Source organism: Takifugu rubripes, chromosome 13, assembly GCF_901000725.2.
Source record: "Takifugu rubripes chromosome 13, fTakRub1.2, whole genome shotgun sequence".
Classification (NCBI taxonomy): Eukaryota; Metazoa; Chordata; class Actinopteri; order Tetraodontiformes; family Tetraodontidae; genus Takifugu; species Takifugu rubripes.
This window is the reverse complement of record NC_042297.1, coordinates 21,018,052-21,038,724: the sequence shown is the minus strand read 5'-3', so window position 1 is coordinate 21,038,724 and position 20,673 is coordinate 21,018,052.

Below are 20,673 nucleotides of genomic sequence, written 5' to 3'. Positions count from 1 at the left end.
CGTCCCGGCAGCGCGGCGCTGAAGGCAGCGCCGGAGTCACGACGCCGAGGTCACTACATCAGGAAGAGCAAAGGCCTCGTCGGCTCTGTCCCGCTGAGCAGCCCACCCAGCCGCGCCTTCGCCACCCGGCCCCCCCACTCGCAACCGCCGCCACCCGCCACTTTCTCCGTGGGCCGTGGGTCTCCGGCTGGGCCGGGCGGGCACAGCTGTGCCGGGAGTCCTGCTGTCACAGGCGGTCAGGGCGACAGCCACTCACACTTCATAATGTCCCTCTCACAGGTCACCGAGCGACAAGCCGGGTCGGCTCGCTCCAGCGGGCCGCCCCAGGGGGGGGCAGAGCCCGCCCCCACACCCCCCGCCACCGCCACTCCGCGTCTCTCCCTCTACTGCCCAGGAACACTGAGAGGCAGGTGGAGGAGGCACCACTGGTGCAGATGTTGAGGAGAGGAACCGCTGCTCCAGAGGAACAACTGGAATGTTGGGAACGCCGTTCCCCAGCACCATTGAAAAGGAGCAGCATTTAATCCTTGAAGAGGTTCTGCTTCCGAACCCTGACAATAACCTTTCAGGAGGGTGGTGACAGTGTGGACGTGCTAATGACCTCAGCCAGAGCGCCATATGCTCGCCGCCGTGCGCCCAACTGTCATTAATGTGCATTATCTCAATGTCACGTTTAATCTAGGAGCGATCCAAGACCGTGGACAGAACGTTCCCAATAATGGGCTCCCTCCGACACGGACTCTCCCTCTAATTGGTTTGCCATTTTCACCTCATGCAGCGTTCAGGTCGTCGCCATCAGATCCGTCAGACACGTGACGGAACATCCCTGATAACACGGGAATGTCGGGGCTGTGTTGTCACGACACGCGGAATCTGTGGCCCGCCAGAGTTTTCTCCTCCGTTCTGCACCGGCACACGATAACCAAAGCGTGCACATTTGGGGCAACGTGCACTAATTGGATCGAATGCTTGCAGTTGGCTTCAGCTGCGGCGGCGCCTGATTCCCGCCACTCAGACAGTCACACCCGGAGCGCTTAATCCACCGAAGGTGCGCACACACCCACTGAACAATGTGTAGCAATTAATCTCGCTCCCCCTCCCACATCTGGCGCTCCGGCGTGACCCTGCTGGGCCGCGGCGCCCAACCTCGGCGAGCTTCCACAATTTCACACGTGAGGGTCTCCGATGGAACGCGACAGGAATGCGTGGCCTTGCTAAATTGCATTAAAGAGTCTGGAACAATAGGTTTGTGCAACGCTCCGAAGGAAAATAAGCGACAAAAGCGTTTCGATGCTCCGAAAATGAGCCAGAAAATTCCTCCAATGACAGAGGAGCAGCAAACGCATCGTGGAAACATCGTGGGACATGTGACAAAAGAAGATGATGCAATTATTGAAACTTCCCTGACAACTTCCTGGTTCCCCCCTGACCCCGACCCTAACCCTGACCCTAACCCCGACCCTGACCCTAACCCTGACCCTAACCCTAACCCTAACCCCGACCTGACCCTAACCCTAACCCTAACCCTAACCCTAACCCTAACCCTGACCCTAACCCCGACCCCGACCCTAACCCTGACCCTAACCCTAACCCTAACCCTAACCCCGACCCTGACCCTAACCCTGACCCCGACCCCGACCCTAACCCTAACCCTAACCCTGACCCTAACCCCGACCCTGACCCTAACCCTGACCCTAACCCTAACCCTAACCCTAACCCCGACCCTGACCCTAACCCTGACCCCGACCCCGACCCTAACCCTAACCCTGACCCTAACCCTGACCCCGACCCTAACCCTGACCCTGACCCTGACCCTGACCCTAACCCTAACCCTGACCCTAACCCTAACCCTGACCCCGACCCTAACCCTGACCCCGACCCTAACCCTGACCCTGACCCTGACCCTAACCCTGACCCTGACCCTAACCCTGACCCTGACCCCTGTGACCTCTGAAGCTAAAGCGACTGACCAGGTTTGGAGACCTGTCATGGTTCCAGTTCAGCATTTACCTGATGTTGAACTGAAGGTGGGTCTGGAGCTGGGTAAACCCCCCCCCCCTCTCTCCTCCCTCTCCCCTTCCTTCCTTCCTTCCTTCCTTCCTCCTTCCTTCCTTTTTCCCCCCCCTTCCCTCCCTCCCTCCCCCTTTTCCTCCCCCCCCTCCTTCCCCCCCCCTCCCCCCCCCCTCCTCCCCTCTCTCCTCCCCCCTCCGTCCCTCCCCCCTCCCTCCCCCCCTCTCTCCCCTTTCCCCCATCCCTCTCTCCCCTTCCCCCCCCCCCTTCCTCCCCCTCCCTCCCCCCCTCCCTCTCTCCTTCCTCCCCCTCCCTCCCTCCCCCTCCCTTCCCTCCTTTCTCCCTCCCCTCCCCTCCTCCCTTCCTTTCCCCCCTATCTCCTCCCTCTGTCCCCCTCTCCCTTCCTCCCTCCCTCCCTTTCTCCCTCCCCCCCTCCCTCTCTCCCTGCCTTCCCCCCCTCTCTCTCCCTCTGTCCCCCTCTCCCTTCCTCCCCCCCCCCCCCCCCCCAGTCACCCAGCTTTAGGGCTCTGGAGATATTTCAAACATATCTGGGAAATCAATCTTACAGGGAAGTGAAGGGAAAACCTGGAATGTCATTGAGCAATGAGCATGAGTCCTGTCAGAGGTGGAGCCCAGAGCTGAGCCGGGGGCCGCTCCGATCTGCTGGTGTCCCAGTGAGGAGCCTCGTCAGCTGGACCTCCTGGCAGGCGTGCACACAGAGATACAGATGGATATTTATCTGAGACTTTTCAGTTGGCATTAGAGGTCATTCAGAGGTCATTCAGAGGTCATTCAGAGGTCATTCAGAGCAACACAGGTCAAAAGTGTTCGTTACTAAGGAACATCTCTCATATCTCACCTTCACACTGACAAAACAGGCGACCTTCATCTCCGAATAAGCTCAGTCATCCACAAAAACTGGCAACGAGTCAGAAGAGAAAGGCCACCAGGGTCAAAGGTCAACAAGCGCTAAGCACTGTTATTTTCCACACGGGTTTCTTGCAGATTTATCGTCACCTGAAGAGGCTCAAAAATAAAACGGTAACTGTCAAGTTTGATGGGAGAGACGAGGCTTTAAATAACACGTTTATTACACGGCAACGTTGGGAAAAGGTCCTAATTGGTCAGTTGTGGCCAATAATGTTAATGATTTAATCCCATCATTTGGTGATCCTCATTTTGCTACTATTGGAACTTTAGGTCTCTAAATAGACTCTAAACCCATGATGGAAAAGATCTGCAGCGCTTCCAACTACACACATTGGTGGAGGACTTCCAAAGGTCGACTGATGGAAGCTTCAAGGTCAACTAAAACATCTCTTTGGTTACTTTATCAGAAGAATTTGGCATTTGTCTGATATCCGAAGCCAATCCTGCGCAGGGTGCAGAGCTGTGGAAGCAGGCGGGCAGTTCCAAGGAAATGGGAAAGATGATGGAGGGGAGCAGGGCGGCTCCCCTCCCCTCCCCTCCCCTCCCCTCCCCTCCCCTCCCCTCACAGACCAGTGAAGGGAAGCAGACGTTGATGGAACAAGATGTCGCCACGATGGCTCATTACACACGAGCATGGGACAACGATCCGGCCTGCTCGGACCCCCACGCCTCTCGTGGAGGAACCAAGAAGAGGATTATACCTCGCAGGCCTGTTGTCCTCACGTTACAAGCGAATCACCTCGGTGGCTCTAATTGGCCTCTTAAATCCATCTACACATTTGCTTCCATCTCTAGTTTAATTGAATTAGGCTGTTATGAGCCTCCGCTCAGAGGCGTGAACTGGCACAAATCAGGTGAATCCGGTTAGGACTGTTTACACATTTCCGGCACGAGGAGCTGATCCCGCCGCTCATTACGGACCGTGCCGAGATCGGAGCCACGGCATAAACGTTGCCACATCAGCGGCTCGAGGCGAAGGGATCCAAAAAGCGACACTAATCCACAGATCCCAAGAGTGGGAGGTTAAATAGGAAAGCTCAGCCATTACGCGCGTTAAGCGCGCTCATTACGCGGTAAACTTGGCCCAGCGCGTCCGTATCACTGCGCACAGTTTTCGGAGACGAGCTCATCGGAACTTAAGGGAGCATAAAGCAGAAATGGGAAATCCAGACCGGAAGTTTGGGGTGCGGATCCTCAAAGAATGCGTCTGCAGGCGAGTGGTCGTGAGCCGGATTAGTGCTCCGCCAGCCGCTCGGCAGCTCCGGAGTCCACAGACAGACGATGGTGAGCAAATTGATGTGACGAGACTGCGGAGATTCCGACCCACGTCTGTTTACTGTGGGATGCACGTGCGCAAAGTTTCTCTTAAAGCTCGCTGACACACTTTAATAGTGGTTTTACTCTGCAGATCGACGGCTCGACAGGATTTAATTACAAAGGAAAACCACCGTCTTTTGGAGCATCGCTCGCATCAAACCATGGATGCACGCAAAACAATCCGCCCCAAAGCGTCTTCCTGATAGCAGAATTCCAGGATTCTGGAGCCTGTGTGACCAGAACCTGAGTTTTCCACACACAGAGGCAGGGAGCCGCCCGCCGGGACCCCCCAGGTGTGCGTTTGGACCAGTGAGCAGAACTAAAACCTGGCCCGCCAACCCAGCGCAGCCTGGCTCCGCTGAGACGCGCAGAGGTGACAACAACCACATTAGCCGTGCACACACTGGGTCGGCCCTGGTCCTGGGTCGGCTCTGGTCCTGGGTCGGCTCCGGTACTGGGTCGGCTCTGGTCCTGGGTCGGCCGGTCCTGGGTCGGCTCTGGTCCTGGGTCGGCTCTGGTCCTGGTCGGCCGGTACTGGGGTCGGCTCTGGTCCTGGGTCGGCGCTGGTCCTGGGTCGGCTCTGGTCCTGGGTCGGCTCTGGTCCACTGGCTCCAGTGGCTCCACCGATGGAGTCGGATCGACACTGTGAAATTGGACCGAGGTGTGAAAGTGGAAAAATCAGGTACCCATCAGGCTGGAACACACCCCCCCCCTTCCCCCTCTCCCCCCTCTCTCTCCCCTTCCCTCTCTCCCCCTCTCCCCCTCGCCCCCCCCTCTCTCCCCCCCTCTCCCCCTACCCTTCTCCCTCTCTCTCCCTCTCTCCCCTCTCTCCCCTCTCTCCCCTCTCCCCTCTCCCTCTCTCCCCCCCTCTCCTCTCTCTCTCCCTCTCTCTCCCCCCTCTCCTCCCCCTCTCTCTCCCTCTCTCCCCCCCTCTCTCCCCCTCTCTCTCCCTCTCTCCTCTCTCTCTCCCCCCCTCTCCCTCTCCTCCCCCCTCTCCCTCTCTCTCCCTCTCTCTCCCCCCCCTCTCTCCCCCTCTCTCTCCCTCTCTCCCCCCCTCTCCCTCTCTCTCCCCCCCTCTCCCTCTCTCTCCCTCTCTCTCCTCCCCCCTCTCTCCCCCTCTCTCTCTCCCTCTCTCCCCCCCTCTCCCTCTCATCCCCCCTCTCCCTCTCCTCTCCCTCTCTCTCTCTCCCCCCTCTGCTCCCCCGCTCTCTCCCTCTCTCCCCCCCCTCTCCCTCTCTCCCCCCCTCTCCCTCTCTCTCCTCTCTCTCCCCCCTCTCTCCCCCTCTCTCTCCCTCTCTCCCCCCCTCTCTCCCCCTCTCTCTCCCTCTCTCCCTCTCTCTCCCTCTCTCCCTCTCTCTCCTTCCCTCTCTCCCTCTCTCTCTCTCCCTCTCTCCCTCTCTCTCTCTCTCCTCTCTCCCTCTCTCTCCTCCCTCTCTCCCTCTCTCTCCCTCCCTCTCTCCCCCTCTCTCTCCCTCTCCCCCCTCTCTCTCTCCCTCTCTCTCCTCTCTCTCTCTCCCCCCTCTCCTCCCCCTCTCTCTCCTCCCTCTCTCCCCCCTCTCCCTCTCTCCCTCACTCCCCCTCTCTCTCCCTCTCTCCCCCCTCTCCCTCTCTCCCTCACTCTCCCTCTCTCGCCCCCTCTCTCCCTCTCTCTCCTCTCTCTCCCCCCCCTCTCTCCCCTCTCTCTCTCCCTCTCTCTCCCCCCCTCTCCCTCTTCTTCCCTCACTCTCCCTCTCGTCCCTCTCTCTCCCTCCCTCTCTCCCCTCTCTCTCCCGACACTCTCCCCTCTCTCCTCTCTCTCGCCTCCCTCACCCTCTCCTCCCATTCGCTCCTCCTTCTCCCCCCTCTCTCCCTCTCTCCCTCCTCCCCCCTCTCTCCCCCACTCTCTCCCCTCGCTCCCCCCTCTCTTCTCCCTCTCCCCCCTCTCTCGCTCCCTCTCTCCTCCTCACTCTCCCTTCGTTCTCCCTCTCTTCCCTCACTACTCCTCTCTCCCCACTCTCGTCCGCCCTCTCATCGTCCCCTCTCTCGCCCCCACTCTCTCTCTCCCCCCCTTCCCTCTCTCCCTCTGCTCTCGTCCCTCCGCTCCCCTCTCCCCCTCGCTCCCACATCTCTCTCCCACTCTCTTCCCCCCCCCCTCTCCCCCCCCTCTCTCCCCCCCCCTCTCTCCCCTAACGGGACTAATGATCCATCTCTCTCTTGAGGTTCTGGCAGAACTTTTGATAAAAATGACTCAAAGTGAATGAAGCCAAACATCATTTTCTAACTTTGTGTGAGGGTTTTGACTCTTTGTCTCTAGACAACGAGCACATTTCTGACCGATAACATGCTGCTGCCCCCCTGCTGGCTGCTGTATCAGACCTGACTGCAGCTACCACATCACAGTACACACACACACACACACACACACACACACACACACACACACCACACACACACACACACACACGCACAGCCAAATAAAGTGTTGCCCAACAGCAACGGGCCTCACCTGTGCTAGCGTCTCCTGCAGTTACCTGGACCTTTTTGGGGTCTTCTCCATCCTGGTGTCGTCCATAAAATCCAGCACCCATGAAAACACACACAGCAGCTGAGCGACACGAGCGCTGGCATCACACAGGCCTATATACTCAGCCTGTGTGAGGTACACTGATTACTGATATTACACACACACATACACACCCTACCTTCACTGCAGGGTGTGTGTAAACTCACCATGCAGAAGCAGGTCGCTGCATTAAACACAAGCATATGCTAGCAAGGAGTCTTGCTATGATCTTGCACACAGCACTCCACTAGACTGGGCTTCTGCACGCTACGCTGACGCTACGCTGATGCTACGCTGACGCTACATTCCACTGCGTTTCATGGCGCAGGGCAGGCTAATGCTAACTGATGCACTTCCTGCATTGCAGCAAGCACACGGGCCTTGTTAGCAGGATGCTAGGCTAAAGGAAATCAAGGCCTCCTGCAGTCATTGGTGTGAGAGCCCATTTTCACAGTTCACACCCGACCTGCTAATGGCGGATCATTTATTCACGCTCTCTGTTGATTGGTGCAGGGCGGGGGTTGGCCAGTCGTACAGTTTCCTAACGTAGCGTACGCTCGGGCGATGATCTGCCGGAGCAATAAGCATGCTAATGTTGCAGTGGCCATGAAATCAGAGGCCTGGTAACACAATGAAGCAGGTTCATGGGTTAAACTATAGGTTTGGAAATGGACACGGCAGTTTGATGTGGTGTGGTTGATTTGTCCACTCAAGGTTTCGGTGGATCGAGTGCTGAACTGTTGCCGCTTCATTTGTGGGTTAATATGTTGTAGGCACGGTTCAGTCAGACAGACCTGACTGATCTGCTCGTAGGGGCAGGGGCCAGGACACCGTGAGAGCAAGGCAGAGGTGCCCTTGAGCAAGGTGCTGAACCCCAAATGCTCTCATACGTAGGGCCCTGCAATGAGCTAGCAACTCCTGCGTCCCCTGCCTTTGCCATATGTAGCTGGAGATAGACTCGTGACCCTGAAAGGGACATAGCGCGAAGATAAAAGGTCATTTTCTCAACATCACGTCTCCATGTCTGGTTCAAGGACATTGATGAACTCAGATAATGTCTAGAACAATAGAGATGAAGCTAAACGGAGCTTCGGCTCCTGGCTTTTTCAGACAGATTCATCCTCACAGATCTGTGATTCAGTGTGGTCGCACCACAGTTCCCATCGATTTTATTCTATTTATGTTTCTATAAGCTATGAAATCGCAAATGTTTCAAAGGCCGACCGAGTTTTGGTGCACAAACATCCTTTTTGATGTCTGAATAATCATGTGCTCATTAATAGGAAAGATGCTATGAAATGTATTAAATCAGACTGTGTAGTTGACAAGGAAGTGAGACATGAGGCCCTCGTGCTCCAGGCACTGTTAAAGTGGGTCCCTGTAATTAGCACCAGCAGACGTCCACACGTCTCTCGCTGGACTCTGAGACCGGGACGTTGAGCCTGTATCAGCAGCTTAGTTCCTGCCAGTGAAGGGCTGGGAGGCGTGTCGCAGGGTTTCACAGCGCACTGGGGAACCTTGAACCTTGAACCTTGTCAGTCTTTGGGATCACACCACAGTTTCCGTCCGACGTCTTTACCCTGTGGATGAGCTCCACTCTGCTTCCCCGTCCATCTGGACATCCCGACTCCCAGAAAAGTCCAGTTCTGCCAAACATGACAAACTTCCTCAGCTAAATTGGATGATAGCATGAGAAGGAGCGCGCGGACCAAAGCCTTCTGCAGGCTAAAAGGCCAGCGATAGAGTTGGTGCCAAGGAAGCATAATTAATGCCCCTAATTGGGCCTCTCCCCCCCACAGAGGCGACTGATCGCCCGCTCATCGCCCGCCGTGGCTCCAGGGCCGCTGCCATGCGCTCTTAATAAAGACAGTCCTGTTCTTGTCTGACTTCATAAATGTGCTGGTCTTAATGGCAAAGATCTGGCTCCAGGTTTTCCACAAACTCGCCGTTTTGTCTGAGCCATCCACGCCTGCCTCAGGCAGCACCAGGTCCTAACAAGCTGCCCCCTGACAAGTGGCCCTGGTGATGGAGCCTTTGTCCACTACACGATGGATTTAACCTCCTGAACCTGCTCGCTCCCCCTGAGGTCTTACTTACAAGTGTTCTCTGCCTCCCGTGACCCACATGGCTGGGTGGCATCAAGCGGGGCAGCGAGCTGTAAATCCGCTGCTCTTGCAGGACCCTGCCTCAGTTAATCAGGTGTGATGCACAGGCCGGTGCAAATGATGCTGGGGTTGTTTGGGTTTCTAGGGGCTGTTTCATTGATGGGGTACGATTAGACTCAACACGTTGGGCTGGTTTCACATCTCTACTAATTGTAGTATCAAATTATTAAATTAATGAATAGATGATAAGTACACTAACCTCGTTTTTACGCCAAAACAGTGGCATAAAGTTTGTCTGCGGCAGATGCCGCTGCCTGTTTTTAGGGCACGTGACCAGCAGGGGGCAGTAGCGCACCGCTCGCAGCGCGTCGCGCACGACTGAACTCACCAGGAGAAACTTAGATTTTAAAGATATCAAATGTTTTTTATTGTCTTCTCTATTTCCCACAGCAAACAATAACGCAAAGTTTGCCTCCACTTTATAGCCCACTTGGAATTTGATCCAATGAACAACACGGACTGATGGAAATTATTTCATGTTGGAATTGTTAAAGGTTTTTAAATGAACTTTTTAGATTTAAATGAACTTTATTTCTACCTCTAATTTGTCATCATTAGAGGGTCCCGTGTCAAATGACAAAGGAAAAGACGACAGAGGGGAAACATGGTGTTTAAAAGCAGATGTAGCCATAGTAACGGGATGTGGTGGCAGCTTAGCGCCCAACTCTGAGGGAGACTGACACACTTTCTCTCTGGGTCTTCACCCTCAGGCAGAGAACTAATTAAGAAGAGACTTTGGTTTTATTACTGTCAGCCCCCGGCACCCGTGCACTCGCGCCTGTATGTGTGTGTGTGAGTGTGTGTGTGTGTGTGTGAGGGAGCTAGGGGGATTTTGAGATTCTGTCTGTGTATGTGAAAGACTGGTTGTGGCCTCGGTCTCAGCTGAAGCGCCATCTTCTCTTCTGTCCACGGTGATGCAGCAAAGTACCTGGAACCTCAGCAAAGTACCTGGAACCTCAGCAAAGTACCTGGAACCTCAGCAAAGTACCTGGAACCTCAGCAAAGTACCTGGTTCCTTGGTTCCAGCCGTTGGGAGATGAAAAAACAAAACTTGGGATAACGCAGACGTCCACGTGCACCCAAAGGACGCAGAGCAGCGTCTGTCATTCACCAGCAGGAATAAACGGGAATATCTGAAGAAGCCTCCACTAAATGAGCGACACACTGTTGTACCAGCAGGAATAAACGGGAATATCTGGAGAAGCCTCCACTAAATGAGCGACACACTGTTGAACCAGCAGGAATAAACGGGAATATCTGGAGAAGCCTCCACTAAATGAGCGACACACTGTTGACCAGCAGGAATAAACGGGAATATCTGAGAAGCCTCCACTAATGAGCGACACACTCTTGACCAGCAGGACTAAACGGGAATATCTGAGAAGCCTCCACTAAATGAGCGACACATCTTGAACCAGCAGGAATAAACGGGAATATCTGGAGAAGCCTCCACTAAATGAGCGACACACTGTTGTACCAGCAGGAATAAACGGGAATATCTGAGAAGCCTCCACTAAATGAGCGACACACTGTGTAACCAGCAGGAATAACGGGAATATCTGGAGAAGCCTCCACTAAATGAGCGACACACTCTTGACCAGCAGGAATAAACGGGAATATCTGGAGAAGCCTCCACTAAATGAGCGACACACTGTTGACCAGCAGGAATAAACCGGGAATATCTGGAGAGACCTCCACTAATGAGCGACACACTGTTGAACCAGCAGGAATAAACGGGAATATCTGAGAGCCTCCACTAAATGAGCGACACACTGTTGTAACCAGCAGGAATCAAACGGGAATATCTGGAGAAGCTCCACTAAATGAGCGACCACACTGTTGAACCAGCAGGAATAAACGGGAATATCTGGAGAAGCCTCCACTAAATGAGCGACACACTGTTGTACCAGCAGGAATATAACGGGAAGATCTGAGAAGCCTCCACTAAATGAGCGACACACTGTTGTACCAGCAGGAATAACGGGAATATCTGAAGAAGCCTCCACTAAATGAGCGACAAACTGTTGTACAGCAGGAATAAACGGAATATCTGGAGAAGCCTCCACTAAATGAGCGACACACTGTTGTACCAGCAGGAATAAACGGGAATATCTGAAGAAGCCTCCACTAAATGAGCGACACACTGTTGTACCAGCAGGAATAAACGGGAATATCTGAAGAAGCCTCCACTAATGAGCGACACACTCTTGTACCAGCAGGAATAAACGGAATATCTGAAGAAGCCTCCACTAAATGAGCGACACACTGTTGAACCAGCAGGAATAAACGGGAATATCTGAAGCCTCCACTAAATGAGCGACACACTGTTGTACCAGCAGGAATAACGGGAATATCTGAAGAAGCCTCCACTAAATGAGCGACACACTGTTGTACCAGCAGGAATAACGGGAATATCTGAAGAAGCCTCCACTAAATGAGCGACACACCTGTTGTACCAGCAGGAATAACGGGAATATCTGAAGAAGCCTCCACTAAATGAGCGACAACATCCATCTGTTGAAACCAAGCCAGCAGGATAGAAACGGGAATATCTGAAGAAGCTATCCACTAAATGGAGCGACACACTGTTGTGACCCAGCAGGAATAAACGGGAATATCTGAAGAAAGCCTGCCACTAAATGAGCGACACAAGCTGTTGTAACCAGCAGGAAATAAACGGGAATATCTGGAGAAGCCCTCCACTAAATGAGCGCACAAACACAGGAACTGTTGTACCAGCAGGAATAAACGGGAATATCTGAAGAAGCCCTCCACGAAATGAGGCGACACAAACAACTGTTCTACTAACCAGCAGGAATAAAACGGGAATATCTGAAGAAGCCCTCCACTAAAATGAGCGACACAACCATGTTGTACCAGCAGGAATAAACGGGAATATCTGAAGAAGCCTCCACTAAATGAGCGACACACTGTTGTACCAGCAGGAATAAACGGGAATATCTGAAGAAGCCTCCACTAAATGAGCGACACACTGTCGGTACCAGCATGAATAAACGGGAATATCTGAAGAAGCCTCCACTAAATGAGCGACACACTGTTGTACCAGCAGGAATAAACGGGAATATCTGAAGAAGCCTCCACTAAATGAGCGACACACTCTTGTACCAGCAGGAATAACGGGAATATCTGAAGAAGCCTCCACTAAATGAGCGACCACACTGTTGAACCAGCAGGAATAAACGGGAATATCTGAGAAGCCTCCACTAAATGAGCGACACACTGTTGAACCAGCAGAATAAACGGGAATATCTGAGAAGCCTCCACTAAATGAGCGACACACTGTTGTACCAGCAGGAATAAACGGGAATATCTGAGAAGCCTCCACTAAATGAGCGACACACTGTTGTACCAGCAGGAATAAACGGGAATATCTGAAGAAGCCTCCACTAAATGAGCGACACACTGTTGTACCAGCAGGAATAAACGGGAATATCTGAAGAAGCCTCCACTAAATGAGCGACACACTGTTGTACCAGCAGGAATAAACGGGAATATCTGAAGAAGCCTCCACTAAATGACGCACACTGTTGTACCAGCAGGAATAAACGGGAATATCTGAAGAAGCCTCCACTAAATGAGCGACACACTGTTGTACCAGCAGGAATAAACGGGAATATCTGAAGAAGCCTCCACTAAATGAGCGACACACTGTTGTACCAGCAGGAATAAACGGGAATATCTGGAGAAGCCTCCACTAACCAGCCAACATTCAGAGTCAATAATTCAACAAGATCTGTTCCTCTTTGTCTGCCTCACTTCATTTATCATTCATCGTTTTACTAATTAGGGAAAACGACTTGTCGGGTCTAGTCTGACATGTTTCTTCTGAGTCGAACAAGTCTGAAGTGCTTCATCCTCGTGGCTTCATATATTTTTATTACACCTTTATCAGGGTGCTTAAAAATGTAAACTTCACTTTAAGATGCGTTTTGTAGAGTTCATAAGCGGCCAGATCAGACAGGAGACGCACACGGGTCAGAACCAGGACACTGAGGGGTCGGAACCAGGACACTGAGGAGTCGGAACCAGGACACCGAGGGGTCGGAACCAGGACACCGAGGGGTCGGAACCAGGACACCGAGGGGTCGGAACCAGGACACCGAGGAGTCGGAACCAGGACACTGCCTGGTTGGCCGTCATTTTCAGGAGTGCTTCTTGATTTGAAGTTATCGGTTAAATAGGAGTGTTTGACTGTCATTGTGAGTGTTTATATGGACGGACACACACACACACACACACACACACACACACACCCCCCAGCTGATCCAAACAGCCCCTCAGGGGGACTCTCTTTACGGGGTTCCACTGCGGCTCCATTTGCTGCTGCAGAGGTGACGCAGTGACGGGGGCAGCCCCGCCCCCCCCCAACACTCAGCGAGGCCCCGGTGAGCACCAGGACACGCCAGTCAATAACCTGCGGGCAGCCACTCTCTCACACACACACACACACACACACACACACACACACACACACACACACACACACACACATCATTGACAGCCTGTAAATGTTAAGAGGAACATCGAGATGAGGGGAAGAAAGGACGTGATGAGCGGGTGGATGGAGGAGGAGAGCGCTCCAGGACTGGGAGAACTCCTATTATGGGCTGTTGCGTCTGACAGCGACAACCCTGTTGCTGCTGGAGGGACTTGATGACCCAAGTGACCCGGAAAGCAAGGCGGGGTCTGCACAGCTGTGGTCACCGTGGTGATCCCACACCGTGCAATTAGTGCACGTAATCAGAGGTGCCTGCTTGGTGTGTGTGTGTGTGAGTGTGTGTGTGTGTGAGTGTGTGTGTGTGTGTGTGTGTGTGTGTGTGTGTGTGTGTGTGCAGGGGTTTGTATGCTTATTTCAACCAAACAGTGAGTTACAATCCGACAACAGAGAGCTCTGGGTAATTTCCCATCAGGCCTCATCAGGAACAGCGGGGGGCCGAGAGCCTCGCCACATCAGCTCACCCTCGGACCTGGGTAGAAAATTACCGTGATTAAACAGCGACGTGAGAGAGAAAGAGGGGGCCCCGAAGAGGGGGAGGGGGGCAGCGGACACGTGTGATGGGAGGACCGGCAGGAAGAGAAAGCTGCCACAGAACGACAGAAAACAGCAGCATCAGGAGGCCACACTGATCCTGAGACAGACCTGCCACACAGTTCTGTGGGGGGGGGGACAAAGAGAGGGGTGAGGGGACAAAGGGGGGGGTGAGGGGACAAAGGGGGGGGTGAGGGGACAAAGGGGGGGGTGAGGGGACAAAGGGGGAGGGGCAAGAGAGAGAGGGGTGAGGGGACAAAGAGTGTAACCAGTCTCTCTTGTCTCTTCCAACCTCCTCAGCAGCTGTGATTGTGTTGGATTGAACAGTGACTCTGGATCGATGTGGTCAATGTGGGAGCAGGCAGACGGTGGGAGCAGGCAGACAGGTGTGAGCAGGCAGACAGGGTGGGAGCAGGCAGACAGGTGGAGCAGGCAGACAGTGTGGCAGGCAGACAGGTGGGGCAGGCAGACAGGTGTGAGCAGGCAGACAGGTGTGAGCAGGCAGACAGGTGGGAGCAGGCAGACAGGTGTGAGCAGGCAGACAGGTGAGAGCAGGCAGACAGGTGGGAGCAGGCAGACAGGTGTGAGCAGGCAGACAGGTGAGAGCAGGCAGACAGGTGGGAGCAGGCAGACAGGTGGGAGCAGGCAGACAGGTGAGACACCGGTGCCATTACACCCAAAATGGAGTTTGTTTAGTCATCTGTTGCTTTTCTCTCTCACGCACACTCACACACACACACTCTCACACTCACACACACACACACACACACACACACACACACACAACACACACACACACACACTCACCACACACCACACACACTCACACACACAGACACGCACTAACACACACACTCACACACTCACACACACACACTCACACACTCACACTCACACACTAACACACACACACACACACACTCACACACCTCTCACACTCACACACACACACACACACACTCACACCACACACACACACTAACACACACACACACACACACTCACACACACACACACACATACACACTCACACACACCACAACAAACCACACTAACACCACTCTCTCACACACACACACACACTCACACACACACACACCTCACACACACACACACACCTCACTCACACACTCACACACACACATTGACAGATGAAAGATCAGCACTGAACAATGTTGCTGAATGTCCCGTTAGATTAAAGAAACAATTCCCACGTCACCGGGATCGTTGTTCTCCGGGGGCTCTTTCAGGACTTCCATCCTTGGAAATCCTTCTTTCTACATGGAGTTTCTGCTCCTGTTCTCCCCACTCAGTCCTTGGACCCGAGAGCCTGGAGGCACTGGGAGTTAGAGGAAGGAGACTGGGAGCACCAATACTTCAATATAGAGAAAACCACTGAAAGAACAGGAGGAAAACTTGGGAGGACAGACGGACGTATGCAGGACAGGGCCCCATCACATGTACTGTATCTTTGAAGACACACACCACACACCAACACACACACAACACACACGCACACACACACCACACGCTCATGTAAAGTCCCACACGATGCGCTCATGGCGAGGAGGGAGAGAGCGACTTTGCATGGATGACCCCATTGGGCTTGTGCCAGTTCTGGAAGTGCCTGGAGCCAAAGTGTAGACCTGGAAATGCACACACATACATCCACACCACCACACACACACACATCACACACACACACACCACCACACACAGGCACACACACATACACCACCACATACACACCAGCATACACATACACACACCACACATACACATACACACACACACACTCACACACACAGCACACCTACACAAACACACCACACACACATCACACACACACTCACACACACGCACACACACACACATACACACACACACACATACACCACACACACACACACACACTCACCACACACACACACTCACACACACACACTCACACACACATACACACTCACACCACCATCTGCTGCCTTTAATAACTGAAACGAGGCTGTTTGGTTCCAGCCGTCAGCAACAACAGCAACGATGTCTGAGAGCAGGTTTGGATGGAAACAGGAAACGAGAGATCATCACCGCTCAGGGAAGATGAAACCTCCCCCTCCTCTCTCTCTCCATCCCCCCTCTCTTTCCTCTCCCTCTCTATCTCCCCCTCCCCCCCTCCCCCCCTCCCCCTCCCTCTCTCTCCTCCTCTCCCCCCTCTCTCTCTCCCTTCCCTCTCATCTCCTCTTCCCCCCTCTCTCTCCTCCTCTCCCCCTCCCTCCCCCCCCCCTCCCCCCTCTCTCCTCTCCCTCTCCTCTCTCCTCTCCCTCCTCTCCTCTCCCCCTTCCCTCTCTCTCATCCCCCTCCCTCTCCTCCTCTCCCTCTCCCCTCTCTCTCTCTCCTCTCCCTCTCTCTCTCCTCCTCTCTCCCCCTCCCTCCCCCTTCCCCCCTCCCTCCCTCCCCCTCCCTCCCCCTTCCCCCTCCCTCTCTCTCCTCTCCCCTTCTCTCTCCTCTCCCCCTCTCTCTCTCCTCTCCCTCTCATCTCCTCTTTCCCTCTCTCTCTCCTCCTCTCCCCCCCCCCTCCCCCCCCTCCCTCTCTCTCCTCTCCCCCTCCCTCTCCTCCTCTCCCCCTCCCTCCCCCCTCTCTCCTCCTCTCCCCCCTCCTCCCCCCCTCCCCCTCTCTCCTCTCCTCTCTCTCCTCTCTCTCCCCCCTTCCCTCTCTCTCATCTCACTCTCTCTCCTCTCCTCTCCCTCTCTCTCCCCTCTCTCTCTCCTCCCCCTCTCTCTCTCTCCCTCTCCTCTCTCCTCCTCTCCCCTCCCTCCCCCTTCCCCCTCCTCTCTCTCCCTCTCCCCTTCTCTCTCCTCTCCCCCTCTCTCTCTCCTCTCCCTCTCATTCTCCTCTTCCCTCTCTCTCTCTCCTCCTCTCCCCCTCCCCTCCCCCCCCCTCCCTCTCTCTCCTCCTCTCTCCCCCTCCCCCTCCCTCTCTCTCCTCCTCTCCCCCCTCCCTCCCCCTCTCTTTCCTTTTCCTGTCTTTCTCCCCTGCTGCGTACAGGAGTCCGTCTGACTTTTGATCCTGACATCTGCGTCTTGCAGGAATGTCTGTGCTCCCTCTGCCCTCTGATGTTGCTCCAGGAACTAATGGAATGTGAAAGAGACAGACGGGCTTCTCGTCTGAAAAATGCTGCCCTCTCTCCACACACCCGCGCATGCATGTAGTGGTGTGTGTGTGTGTGTGTGTGTGTGTGTGTGTGTGTGTGTGTGTGTGTGCTTCGATTTGACCCTCTTCCTATAGCGTTCACCTCCTTGCAAATCAAAGGAGGACAAGAGAGGGAAGAGAAGAAGATCATACATGAGTTTAACACGTCGGTTTAGGAGCATGGAACGTGTGTTTGCTTCCACTGACCTCTGAGCCAGGCAGCATGGGTTAATAGCACGAGTCCTTCACTTTCTCTCCCTCCTTTACTCTCCCTTGTTCCACAGAGAGTCTGAAGGTCTAAAAGGGTGTTTACAATCCACTAATCTGACTTCAAAACCAGCTTAACTCTGGGAGACATCAAAGGTGCGCGCGTGATGGCCCCACTGATCCCAGTAAGGGGGGGATGCACGATAGACTGGAAACACCGGGGAAAAGGGGGGAACAAGATATTTCTGGGTCTTGTGATGCTGTGAAATAAAAAACAAGTTTACTGAGAATGAAAAGGGTTGAGGACAGCGGAAGCTGTGGCTTTGGATCAATATTATCAGGAATGAGGAAAAATCCAAGAAAAGCATTTGCTCATTAACGAGGTGCTTGTTTCCACTGACAGACATCTGATAGTCTGTGATTAAATTATCATAAAAGGCCTCAGACGGCAGCTCTCATGTCTGCGTTAAAACATCTGCGCCTGCTTTTAATAAACATGCTCATTAATAACTGATCGGCTCGATCTTCCCGTCCCAGGAAGTGGACGCTAACTAACGAAGAGCAGCTCATTTAGACAAAACTCGCACGAATATCTGCACAGGAGAAAACGCAGGAAGGTAAAATTAGCCCGTAATAAATGAACATTGTGGGAATACATTTGGCATTAATTGTCATCCAAAGGTTTCGGTTCATTACGTTTCCATTAAGTTTGACAAAATCTATTTGTGCTCACTGAGGTATGCTGGCTTTGTAAGGTAAAACACAGAAATAACTGCAAGTATCGCTGGGTTTCACAGACCCATTAACATCAGACGGAGGAGAGAAGCCTGTTCTGGGGACGTTATCAGGAGATTCAACATTAACAGATGTATCTTCCTGCTCCTCGAACACAGAAATAATGCAAATGATAATAAATTACCATGTAATGAAGAGACGGAGATGAACTGATGCTGCTTGCATTAGTGAGAGTGTGTGTGTGTGTGTGTGTGTGTGTGTGTGTGTGTGTGTGTGTGTGTGTGTGTGTGCGTGCTGAATATGTCTCAGTGCAAAGTTCTTTTGTGATTTTCAGTTTGTCCCACATTTCTATTGAGCTATCAGGGACGGACATGTGAGACTGCCCCGAGCAAACATCTGCTCACACATGTACGCGTATGTATAAACGTACACAGGATGACGTGCGCGCCCACGCTGGACCAGCTGAAGCCAAAGAAAAACACAATGAAGGCAAACAGAATTGAAAGGAGGCAAAAAAAAAGTGTTTATTAAGCACCAATTTTATGTAAGGAGGAAACGAAGGGCCGTGTGTGTGTGTGTGTGTGTGTGTGTGTGTGTGTCTATGTGTGTGTGTGTGTGTGTGCGTGTGTGTGTGTGTGTGTGTGTGTGTGGAAGAGAGCAACATGAGACAGAGAGACTCGGGTGGACAGACACTGATTCCCCCAGGTGCATGTTGGGTAAGTCTTCAATAATCTGGAGTGACAGGGAACAGAAGGAGCCGATTTCTCCTCATGTCATATCCTCTTTCTCTTCTCGCTTCCTGCTTCTTGTCAACAGGACTTTAAACTGGTGTTTGTTAAATTGGATGTCAGGGTCAGCAGAGGACTTTGTTACATCGAATGCTTGTCTGTCTGTGTTGGTGTGTTCCACTGCGCATAAATGCGAGAGTGTGTGTGTGTGTGTGTGTTTAATGCTGTCGTTTAAATGTGGTAACATGCTGTCTCTTGGTATTAGAGGGTCGGGGTAACTGAATCAACCCTGCGATACTGTAGCTTCCATATGTAACACAGTTCTGATAAAAACGCCTCCATGTCGCTGATTCACTCTGGTGAAAACAAAAGAATGGTCACAGGCAGGATGGCGAAGCCCCCGAGCCTCCGCTGCCCAGCCAGGCCACTGCAGCAGGTCCACCCTGCCTGTCCAGGAAGCCTCAGATGAGTAGGAAGCCCCTGGACATCCCTGCTAATCACTCATCCCTTAATAAGTTCTTTCTAAATGACCTTAGAGGGAACAAAACAAGAGTCAGACCAAACACACGGCCAAACAAGGCCCTCAGGCTTCAAACCAATTTAAACCCCGATTAGGTTTTCAGATACTCTCATGAGGTAAGTGTGTGCCCCCATACACGTGTGTGTGTGTGTGTGTGTGTGTGTGTGCGTGTGTGTGTGTGTGTGTGTGTGTCCCACGGCCCAACAACCAGCTCTTCTGTTTAAACAGGAAAGGTCATTCCCTGTCTGAGTCAGTGTGTGTTATTGTCCCGATTAGTGTGTGTGAGTCTGTTTTGACTGCTATTGTTGCCGTCTCGGAGGCCTCTGACCTTCGACTGTAAAGAGGAGGAAATAAAGCGGCATCACTTTATCATCGTTGTCATTTTGATGCATCTGTTGGACGACTGCTGCTCCTCAATACTGGCTGTGGAGATGGAAGCCGCAGGACCAGCCCAGGAAGCTGTGTCGGGACGGGGACCAGGCCTTCGTGAGCTTCTCCAGAAGCTTTAACGAGCGTCATGTAACGAGCATGGACCAATTAATGACATCTATAGTAACAGTGGGTTCAAAATCAGGTCCAATCAAAACGCATTTAGATGCCAAAGTAAAGAAAAGGCGGAATGGTGACAAACCCGCAGCAGCTGGCCACGCCTCCATTATCAGGGTCCCGGGGCAACAGGTCAAAACAGGTCCCACCTGAATGGGGCCTCTCTCTTTCTCTCTATCTCCCCTTCTCTCTCTTTCCGTTTCTGCTCCCTCCCTTTTCTTTATAGTCATGTCCCACATCTCTGCCACAGCAAATGGGAGCAGGTCAGCATGTGTCAGATTATTTCTGTGGGCCAGATGGGATCGAGCGGAGGTGACCCACCTGATGCAACCACAAGGTAGCCAGAGATCTGTTCCCTTTTAGAGCAGCGGAGCGACGCGACAAACATGCAGGTGCACGCGCGTAACGCCATAGATGAGGGACGCAGACCTGGAAGCTGCCACGTTTCCGCCCGTTCCCTCCCTGCTCTGCCTCTAGGTGGCAGTGTTGTCATGTCAACCTCAGCATCCAGGCTTCAATTTCCACAAGAGAAAAAAAGTCTCATCTCTGCGAAAATAGTGATTTCTGCTCAAACTGTTGAGTTACGCACACATTTATATGCAGTATGATACTTTTAGCGGGGAAAATGTTTCAAAATTGAAGATATTCATATTCCGTGTGGCATTCATTTGTTCAGATACAGAAAACCAACAACTTAACATCTATTTCACTGAACATCACAAGAAATGCAGCATTT